Below are 8,911 nucleotides of genomic sequence, written 5' to 3'. Positions count from 1 at the left end.
ACTGCAGGTGTCTGGGCACAGGGCCCGAGCCATCCAAACAGCCCTGCAGGAAGAGTTCCTAGTGGCCCCTGTTTTAAGGAAGAAGCAGCCCAGGATACACGGGGAAAAGTGACCTAAATCCTGTCCTCCAAGAAGTTGGAAACAAATTCAGAATTAGGTGCTGTGGACTCATCCAACACCCTTTATTTATAATCACTGTAATCTCCCGTTGCCTGCTCACACACCAAAGTGTGCCTGTTAGCCACGGCCAAGTCCCCTAGAGCAGCAGGTCCTCAGACACCAGCATGACCCAGAAATATGCTGGGAATGCCTATTCTCAGGTCCCAATCCAGACTCATAAACCAAAATGCTGGGAGGGGGACCCAGTTCTCCAGACTTCAACAACCTGCCCCAGGGGGCCAGCTGGAAGCTAAGCTGAGACTCCAGTACTGCACTGCCTCAGTTTCCACAAGGTTAAGCATAACAGTAGCTCACACATGGGCTGGGTGTGAGCCTGGCCCAGGCATCCTTCTAGCCCTCTACAAATATTAGCTCAGTGAACTTCACAAATGGCCTTGTGAGAAAGACTAAGGCAGAGGAGCGTGGCAGGTTAGCAGGGCTAAGAAGCCGCAGCTTCTAGAGCCAGCTCTTGACAAAGCCACCCCCCGGGGGAGGGGGTAGCTCCTAGAGCACATTCTGGGCATGGCTGAGGTGATGAGGCAGGAAGCATTACCTCACCTGAGAGGAGCCGATGACCCCCCAGTCTCAGATCTACTGCTTTGTCAAGACCGAGGCATGAGTCAGCTGCAAACCCAGCCTCAGTGTCTGGAACCCTGGAAATGAGAGCCTCACCCTTCTCAAAGCACCATCCTGGGCTTTTGAAACACCTCACTTTACACAGGACACAGAGTGGGCTCTCACCGGGAGCGGGAACCCCAGTTTGAGCTCTCCAAACCTCTGTTTCTTTTTCTGTGAACAGAAGAATGATAGTTGTAGATCCACAGGGATGGCGACATTTGTCACATCCGAAAGTGTGCACACAGCCAGCTACCCCTGGGGAAATGCCAGCTCAGAATCCAGAAAGGTTCAAAGGAAAAAACCAAGGGGCCTCCAGCCCCGCCCCCCTTCCCATCTTCTAGGCACAGCGGCTCTAGGGAGGTTTTGGAGGTTAAACAGAGGCGCCAGCTGTGTCCCAGCAGGAACTTAGTTACCTGTGTTGGGAAGCACCAGCCTTACCACACTACACCACACCTAACCACACCAGAGCACACTGGCCAGGCCAGGCCAGGCTAGGCTTCGCAATCAGTGCTGTGTTTGAGGACCGGTTGCCTCCAGCCTGAGAACATCTGAAGCGCATTAGCGGCTGACCCTGCTTGGCTTGGCGAGCATTACCCCCAGACAGAGATCGCAAAGGATGCAAACAAAGACCAGGTGAGGGGTGGCCGCGGAGGTGGGGGGAGGCAGCATCTCCAGAGTGGCCTCTGGGGACCTGGGGAGAGCAGAGGAGGCTGGGAGAAGAGCCCCAGACCTGGCTCAGCTCCAGCCCACCTGGCTCACCAGCTCTGCAGCCTGGGGCCAGGGACTGGCTTTCCGACTCTGGGCCTCAGGGCCCCTGTGTGTCCATCACTGAAAGAGGGACAGGCAAGGTGTATATACGGAAGACTTGACATTCTAGCATTTGGGGCCTCTGAGGTCTAGTTTCGTGCCAGTGGGAGGTAAGCAATAGGTAATTCAATAGAGGGCAAGTCAGGAGGAGGGAGCCATGATTCCATTCAGCCCCGGAGATCATAGGGTGCCCAGAAGGGAAGGCTGGAAATTGTCCCCATAGCTCAGAACCATCAACTTGGGGTTCTCGGTGCCTAAGAGTGGCACAGATGGTTATGCTGGGTAGAGGCAGGGCAGGTAAGAACGGAACCCTCCTGAAGCAGGACTTCCAGCGGGGTGCATGATCCAGGAGCCAATGGCTTCTCGGGCCCCACCACCCTACCCTTCTCTCCCACAGACCACAGCCAACTTTGACTGAGAACTTTTGTATTATCATGCCAGGCTGGGGTTTAAGTGCTACACACACATTAAAATCAATTAACCTTTTCTCTAGGTGGCAGGTCCTGGTGACTGACCAACCAGGAGTGGGGCTCCCACGGGCAGTCCTCACACTGATCTCTCTCAACACCTCACCTCATGGTCCTAACATTACCCTGACCTCAGGCAGCCTCCTGTTCCCTCTTGGGACCCATGTCTCTGAGAAGCTGTGGCCTGGTGAGCCTGGACTTGGAGACACGAACACCTTGGGGACACAGCCTCCCCAGGGAGACCTGCTGGGGGCACTGGGAGGACAGAACAGCTGGCCTTTGGGACCACGCATGCATGTGACCAAAGCGGGCTTTCCCGCGCCTTGGTTTTTCTCTCTCTCCTCAGTTGCTGCCCTCTGTCTTTAGACAGGTGAGCGTCCCTCACGCACAGGCTGCAGCGTGGCTCCTGAGTGGGGGAGCTTTGATTCATTAAGCTTCCAAGACATCTTTCTAAGATAGGCCCAGTCGAAACAGGACCACACTAAACAGAATGCCACAATTAAACTCTTGATCACTTTCAAATATGAAAAACTAACCAGAGGATTGTAGAAAACACAGGCAGTTGTAAAAATATGAAAACATACCTTTGGTTAGTTTTTCTGAGAAATTTCCACTCCCACTTCCCCCATCCTTCCTTGCTCCATCCCCATCCCCTCACTGGTCAAAACTGCCCTCCCTCAACCCCAGCCATAATCAATATCTCACCTGCCTTTTCCAACAGCTGTTCCCTGAGGAATAATCCTTGACATCAGATCCTGGAAGACCGCCTTAGACCGGATTCTGGAAAGGTCTGGTGTCTTTGGGAACAGCACAGTTTCCGCCCAAACGGAACTGTTTAAGTGCAATATATTGTAAGAAATGCTCCTGGCCAGTAATCCAAAGACTGTCCAGGCCCCCTGCCTACTCTGTGGATCGGCTGTGTGATCCTGCTCCTCTCTGAGTCTGTTTCCTCAATTGTAAAGGATTGGGCTTGACCAGGTGGTTTCTGCCTGGCCAGTCCCAGTCACTCAGCTTTGACTTCTGAAGTAAGACTTACAGTCCGGGGACAGGGCTGTCTTCCTGCTCTGAGGTTTGCCTGAGGGCAAGGTATCCCATGGAGAGACTCAGGTCAGATTGCCTATCATGTATATGATAGAGCCCCCAGAAGGTAGACATCCAAGCCCTTTGGCTCCAGTGCGAGGTATCCTGAGGGAACTCCTGCCTGCCCTGCCTGACTTCTTCCTGCCTCAGGGGTCTGGGCCCAGGCTTGCCGATGGAGCACAGTCTGCCACATGCTCACAGCTCTGGAGATGGGTGGACCCTGGCCCAGCCCTCCACATGAAGTGCTGGTAATATTTCCCAGAGGGCCTTGGGGCTTATGATATTATGGACAGCAGTTCCCATGGGGCGCTCACAAAGCTAAGTCCATTTAAAAATGAATGATGCCTTTTTTTTCCCTTCCTTTTTCTTTCCATTTTTGGCTGAGACATGGAATGTAAGCTAAATGGCTCCAGGAATTTACACAGAAAACACACAGGCTGGATCCAAGACTACCTCCGGTTTCTGGGGTCCTACACACAATGACAAAATCCAGAAGTTTATCCCCTTCTTTCTTAAAGCCACTCTGACTCTGTTCCAGTTCCCCTAACAATACCAAGGTCGGGGCAATGGTGGCCTTTAGGGCCCAGGCAGGCTCTCTCAACCTCAGCTGATATCCCTAAAACAAGCCTCAGAGTTCTTCCCTTGAGCATTGCTCTGAGACAGCACAATGCCAGCCAAATAGCGTTCATTCAACACTATTTACCCAGTACTTTCTCTCTACCAGGCATTGTCAAGACATTTCTTGGAACTACAGCGCAATGGAGGAGACACAATGAGCCAATAACGAAGGTGTTTCTACTGTTGCTATTACAAAATACCCGAGGTAAGGTACTTACTAAAGAAGCTGAACTGAGTCATGGTCTCAAATACCCAAGATATGATAGCCACATCTATCAGCTTCTGATGAGGGCTTTGTGCTTTATCTATTCATGGTGGAAAAATGGAAAGACGAAGTGGGCATGTGCAGAAGGAAATGTGTGAGAGAGGGACGGAGGGTAGGTTGACTTATAATCCAGCATGGAGAGACCTAACTCCCTCTTGTGAGAACTAGTCTAATGTATTAAGAAAGCATGAATATTCATGAAGGTGGTGAGTCACCTTCTCGTGGGGTTCCCCTGTCAATGCCCTTACACCGGGAGTCGGTCCTCTGAGGAGCCCCTCTGCAGGCCACATTGTATTCCAGTACATCAGACAGAGTGTGTTCTGGGCTGTGAAGAAAAGCTCGTCTGGAGGAGGGGCAGAGTGCCAGAGGGTGGGCCAGGGCCTGGTTACCGGTCCACACAAGGCAGTCAGGCAGCCTCACCAAGAAAGGGGAGGGGTCTGAGGGACTCAGAAGATGACGCCCTGTGGTCATGTGGAGGAAGGGCACCCCAAACTAAGGAAGGTCACTGGTGATTGTGGAAGCAGGAAGTGAGCTGGACATGGCACTCTAAAGCTTGAATTCTCAGCCTCATTCTGGGCTTCAAGAGCTCTGGCCAGTCAGGGGACAGCCAGAGGGACAGTCAGGGGACAGTCTGAGGGCACTGTCACATCCATCTCGTTGACTCCACTCAGCAGCCTCCACTAGATACCTCTCATGGCCAGAGTGTGGCAGGGAGGGCCTGTCCGAGAAGCCCCTGTGTCACCTGAATATGGTAGATGGGGGTCAGAGGCCTGGACTCTAACTCTGTTGCTGACTAACCAGGCAGTCATGTGACATAGAGAAAGATCCCGCCCTTCTCTGGGCCTCAGTTTCCTGCTCTTGAAGATCATAGAAGGGATGATTATGCAACTTTGAATATACTTAAGTGAACTGTACACTTAACAAGATTTTTTTCCTCTTTTTGGAGACAGAGTGTCATGTATCCCAAGCTGGTCTCCAACCGGCTACGGAACTGAGGATGACCTTGAACTTCTGACCTCCTTGCCTTTACCTCGTAAGTGCTGGAATTTTGGGTACGCAGTGCTGGGGATTGAACCCAGGGCTTAATGTGTACTAGGTAAGCATTCCACTAAGTGAACCCCAGCCTCTCCCTCCGGTTTTTTGGTAATGTGGCTGATTGGAAAAGATGGCAGAGGAGGAGGAGGCTGATATTTGGGGTGCCTATGGCAACCTTGGGCTGTACTCAGCCTCTGCAGGAAAGAGGCTCCTGATTCCCAGCGCTCCTCTAGTTCTGATTTCTGGTGATTCGTTTCCCTGACTCTGGTGTTACAGCTAACCATTCAGCACAACCTGGGTCCTGATGCAAGCCCAAGTGGGAGCCAGAAACAGGAAGATAGGGTCCTGAGCCCTTTCCGAAAAGTCTCAGAGTCTGTGGAAGTGATCAAAAGTCTGCATCGCACTTACAGACAATTTCAATCTCCTCTCCTTCCTTCTCTGTATATAAAAAACAAACAAACACAAAGAACCCAGGGCTGGCACACCGCTGTGGGTCCAGGGAGGTGATGCAGTAGTTTATGTACCAAGACCTTTGAGCTGGGTGACCAGTATATGACAGAAGTCCCTCCCAGCCTTAGACTGCGAAACAATGGATTTCTCAGTGGAGTGTGTTTGGTATTGTGATTAGCATCCCCGCTGTGAGGAGAAAGCACCGGTGTTCTAACAGCGGCGGCGGTGCGGCGGCTGTGCACACCTTTAATCCCAGCACTCGGGAGGCAGAGCCAGGCGAATCTTTGTGAGTTCGAGGCCAGCTTGGACGACCAAGTGAGTTCCAGGAAAAGGCACAAAGCTACACAGAGAAACCCTGTCTAGGAAAAAAAAAAAAAATGACATCGGCTTTCCTCAGCCAGTGTACGTGGTATGTAGGAACGACAAAGGGGTATGGCACAGGAAAGGGCATTCCAGAAAATAAGTCCCCTCGTGTCTGAAGGAAGGCCAGTGTGGATGGAGGGCAGGGACCCTGGAGAAGGTTTCAGAAAAATACCCAGGCCTGGCCGTCAGGGCCTTGGGGACCATGCATGGCCACTTCTGTGCACGGTGCTCTCTCACTCTCATGTCCCAGTGAGTGAGTGACCATAGAGCCACCTTATTTGCAAGCCGGGGAGCTTGTCCTCAAAGCAGCCAGTGAGCAAAGATGGCCTGTCTGGGCTCCCTCTGAACCTGCGTTAGGCCTGGGCTCTATATGCTGAGGAGTCAAGGGCTGCTGGGGAGCAGCCACAGCCATTACTAAGCTGGATGATGGTCTGCTGCTGCCCTCTTCCCGGGCAGACACCCCCCAGCCCCCTGCCAGCTTCCCCTCTGCAGTGTCTGGAGGTGAGAGCTTTTCCACCATGCAGAAGCCAAGACTACTTCTTGGCTCCAGGTTCAGTGAGCTGATTTTTGCTGTCCCCTCCCTGACCTGATGCCTCGGGGACCCAGTGCAGGCCTCAGTCAGGCCACAGGGTTCTTTCCACCCTGTTTTTTATTTTTCCCTCTCCTCTCAGTGTGGTTCTATCCCTCTGCTGGACCTCTCTGTGTCCCCCGCCAACTTCCTCCCTCCCTCCCTCCCTCCCTCCCTCCCTCTCCCACTCCGTCCCTCCCTCTCCAGTAAGTAAGAATTATGAGAAGGGTTTGCAACCCAAGACAGATGGATCAGGGCTCAAACCCCAGCTCCACTGCATCCTTCTGCCTGCCTCGGTTTTGTGTCCTAGGAAACAGGATGAGCCTCCCAGTTCTTGCTCCTCTGTGACATTTGAGATGTGTCCAGAATCCTGCAAAATAGTGGGTGCTCTACAAATGGAAGTTCCCTCTTACTTTTCTTGAGCACTTTCTCTCCATGACCTTCTCCCTGCCTCCTTCACACACACACACACACACACACACACACACACACACACACACACACACACACCTGGTCCCCAAGCACCATGCTGTGAAGCCAACAGCATTCAATACTCACTCTGGCCCATGCTGGGAGGCATGCCTAGTTGTCATTGCTGACCTGTCATGCTGCTCACAAAGGGATTTGTAAGGCATCCTCTAAGCTGTGACTTAGATACCAGAGTTGTTTTTTTCACCAACTAGAATACAGGAGAGGCATGCTGTCAGCCTCACAGTGTGGCCTACAGACCCCTCAGTGACCCCATATCATACTCCCTGTACTTACAAGCTTCTCTCCATTGCCTGCATCCTTGACCCCAGCTAGAGAGTTTAACATCCTCATTTCACTTCTTGAATCTTTTGAGCTGGATTTTTATGTCATCCAGACTGACCTCTAATTCTTGTTAAGAGAGCTGAGGATGGCCTTGAACTTCTATTTTCCTGCTTCCACTTGCTAGGTGTTAGCATTGTGAGCATGCACCATTACACCTGGCTGATTACCCAATTTTTTAAATGGAAAAAAAATTTGAGCCAGCTGGTGGTAGCACACGCATTTAATCCCAGCACTCAGGAGGCAGAGGCAGGTAGATCTCTGTGAGTTCAAGGCCAGCCTTGTCTGCAGAGTTCCAGGAAAGCCAGAACTGTTTCACAGAGACACCCTGTCTACAAAAAGAAAGAAAGAAAGAAAGAAAGAAAGAAAGAAAGAAAGAAAGAAAGAAAGAAAGAGAGAGAGAGAGAGAGAGAGAGAGAAAGAAAGAAAGAAAGAAAGAAAGAAAGAAAGAGAGAGAAAGAAAAAAGAAAAGAAAAATTGAATAAACATTTCTCCAAAGAAGATATAAAAAAAGGCCACTAATCACATAGATTGAGGCTCCTTTGCATTAGTCATTGGGGAAATGCAAATCAGAACCACAATGCAGAGCTGGGATGGGGCTCAGTTGGTAGAATGCTTGCCTGGCATGCACAAAGCCCTGAGTTTGATCCCCAGGACAGGACATAACCATGCCTATAAGCTCAGCACCCAGGAAGTGGAAGGAGGAGGATCAGAAATCCAAGGTCATCCTTGGCTCTATATTGAGTTTGAGGCTAGCATGGGCTACAGATGACCCTGTCTTAAAATAAAATTTAAAAAAGAATGAGATTCCTCTTTACACTAAGATGGCTATAATAAAAACAACAGAAAATAGCAAGCTTTGTCAAGGCTGTTGAGAAACTGGATCCCTGTTACATTGCTGATAGAAATGTGAAAAACTGTGGAAGACGGTTTGGCAGTTCTCCCAAAGTCATGCAGAGTTCCCATATCATCTAGCAATTCCATTCCTAGGTATATCCACCAAAGAATTGAAAACATACATCTCATACAAATGTTTGCACACAAATGTCCATAGCGACATTATCTATAATGGCCCAAAGGGGGAACAGTCCAGGTGCCCACTCAGCTGTTGAATGGATAAACAGAAGGCAGCTTATCCAAGCGGTGGAGTGACATCCATCACAAGAAGAAATGGAATGTCCATACGTGCTGCAACACAGGAAAATTCCAACATGAACTTGAAATGTGCAGAAGAGAAAAATCCACGAAGTTCTTGTTTTGAAGGAAATAATGGTTTTTAGAGTTTGGGATGGGGAGTTGTATTAGGGAGTCACTACTAACTGGGTGTGGGGTGTTTCAGAGGGTTGTGGATGGAAGTGTTCTAGAATTTGAAGTGGTTATGAGTGGATTATGCATCAATTTTTAGCAGTAGTTATACAGATCTGGGGGAATCTTGAGCACATTAAGCCTAGTACCCTCAAGTTAAAGATAGGAGACTGCAGCCCAGAGAGAGAGAGAGCAGGGACCTGAACCCACAACTGCCCACACCCCTCTCCACCCCAGACCTTCAGTTCCTAGAGGATTGGATCCTTTGCTAGTTCTGTGGCTCCTGTACAGGATAACATAGCCCCAGGCACACAGAGAGCTTCAGACAGGACTCACTGCCGAGGACAGAGACCCACATTGGGTGGA

The sequence above is a fragment of the Peromyscus leucopus genome, chromosome 1 (genome assembly GCF_004664715.2).
Source record: "Peromyscus leucopus breed LL Stock chromosome 1, UCI_PerLeu_2.1, whole genome shotgun sequence".
Classification (NCBI taxonomy): domain Eukaryota; kingdom Metazoa; phylum Chordata; class Mammalia; order Rodentia; family Cricetidae; genus Peromyscus; species Peromyscus leucopus.
The sequence above is the reverse complement of the archived record's forward strand: the minus strand, read 5'-3'. Positions refer to the sequence as shown.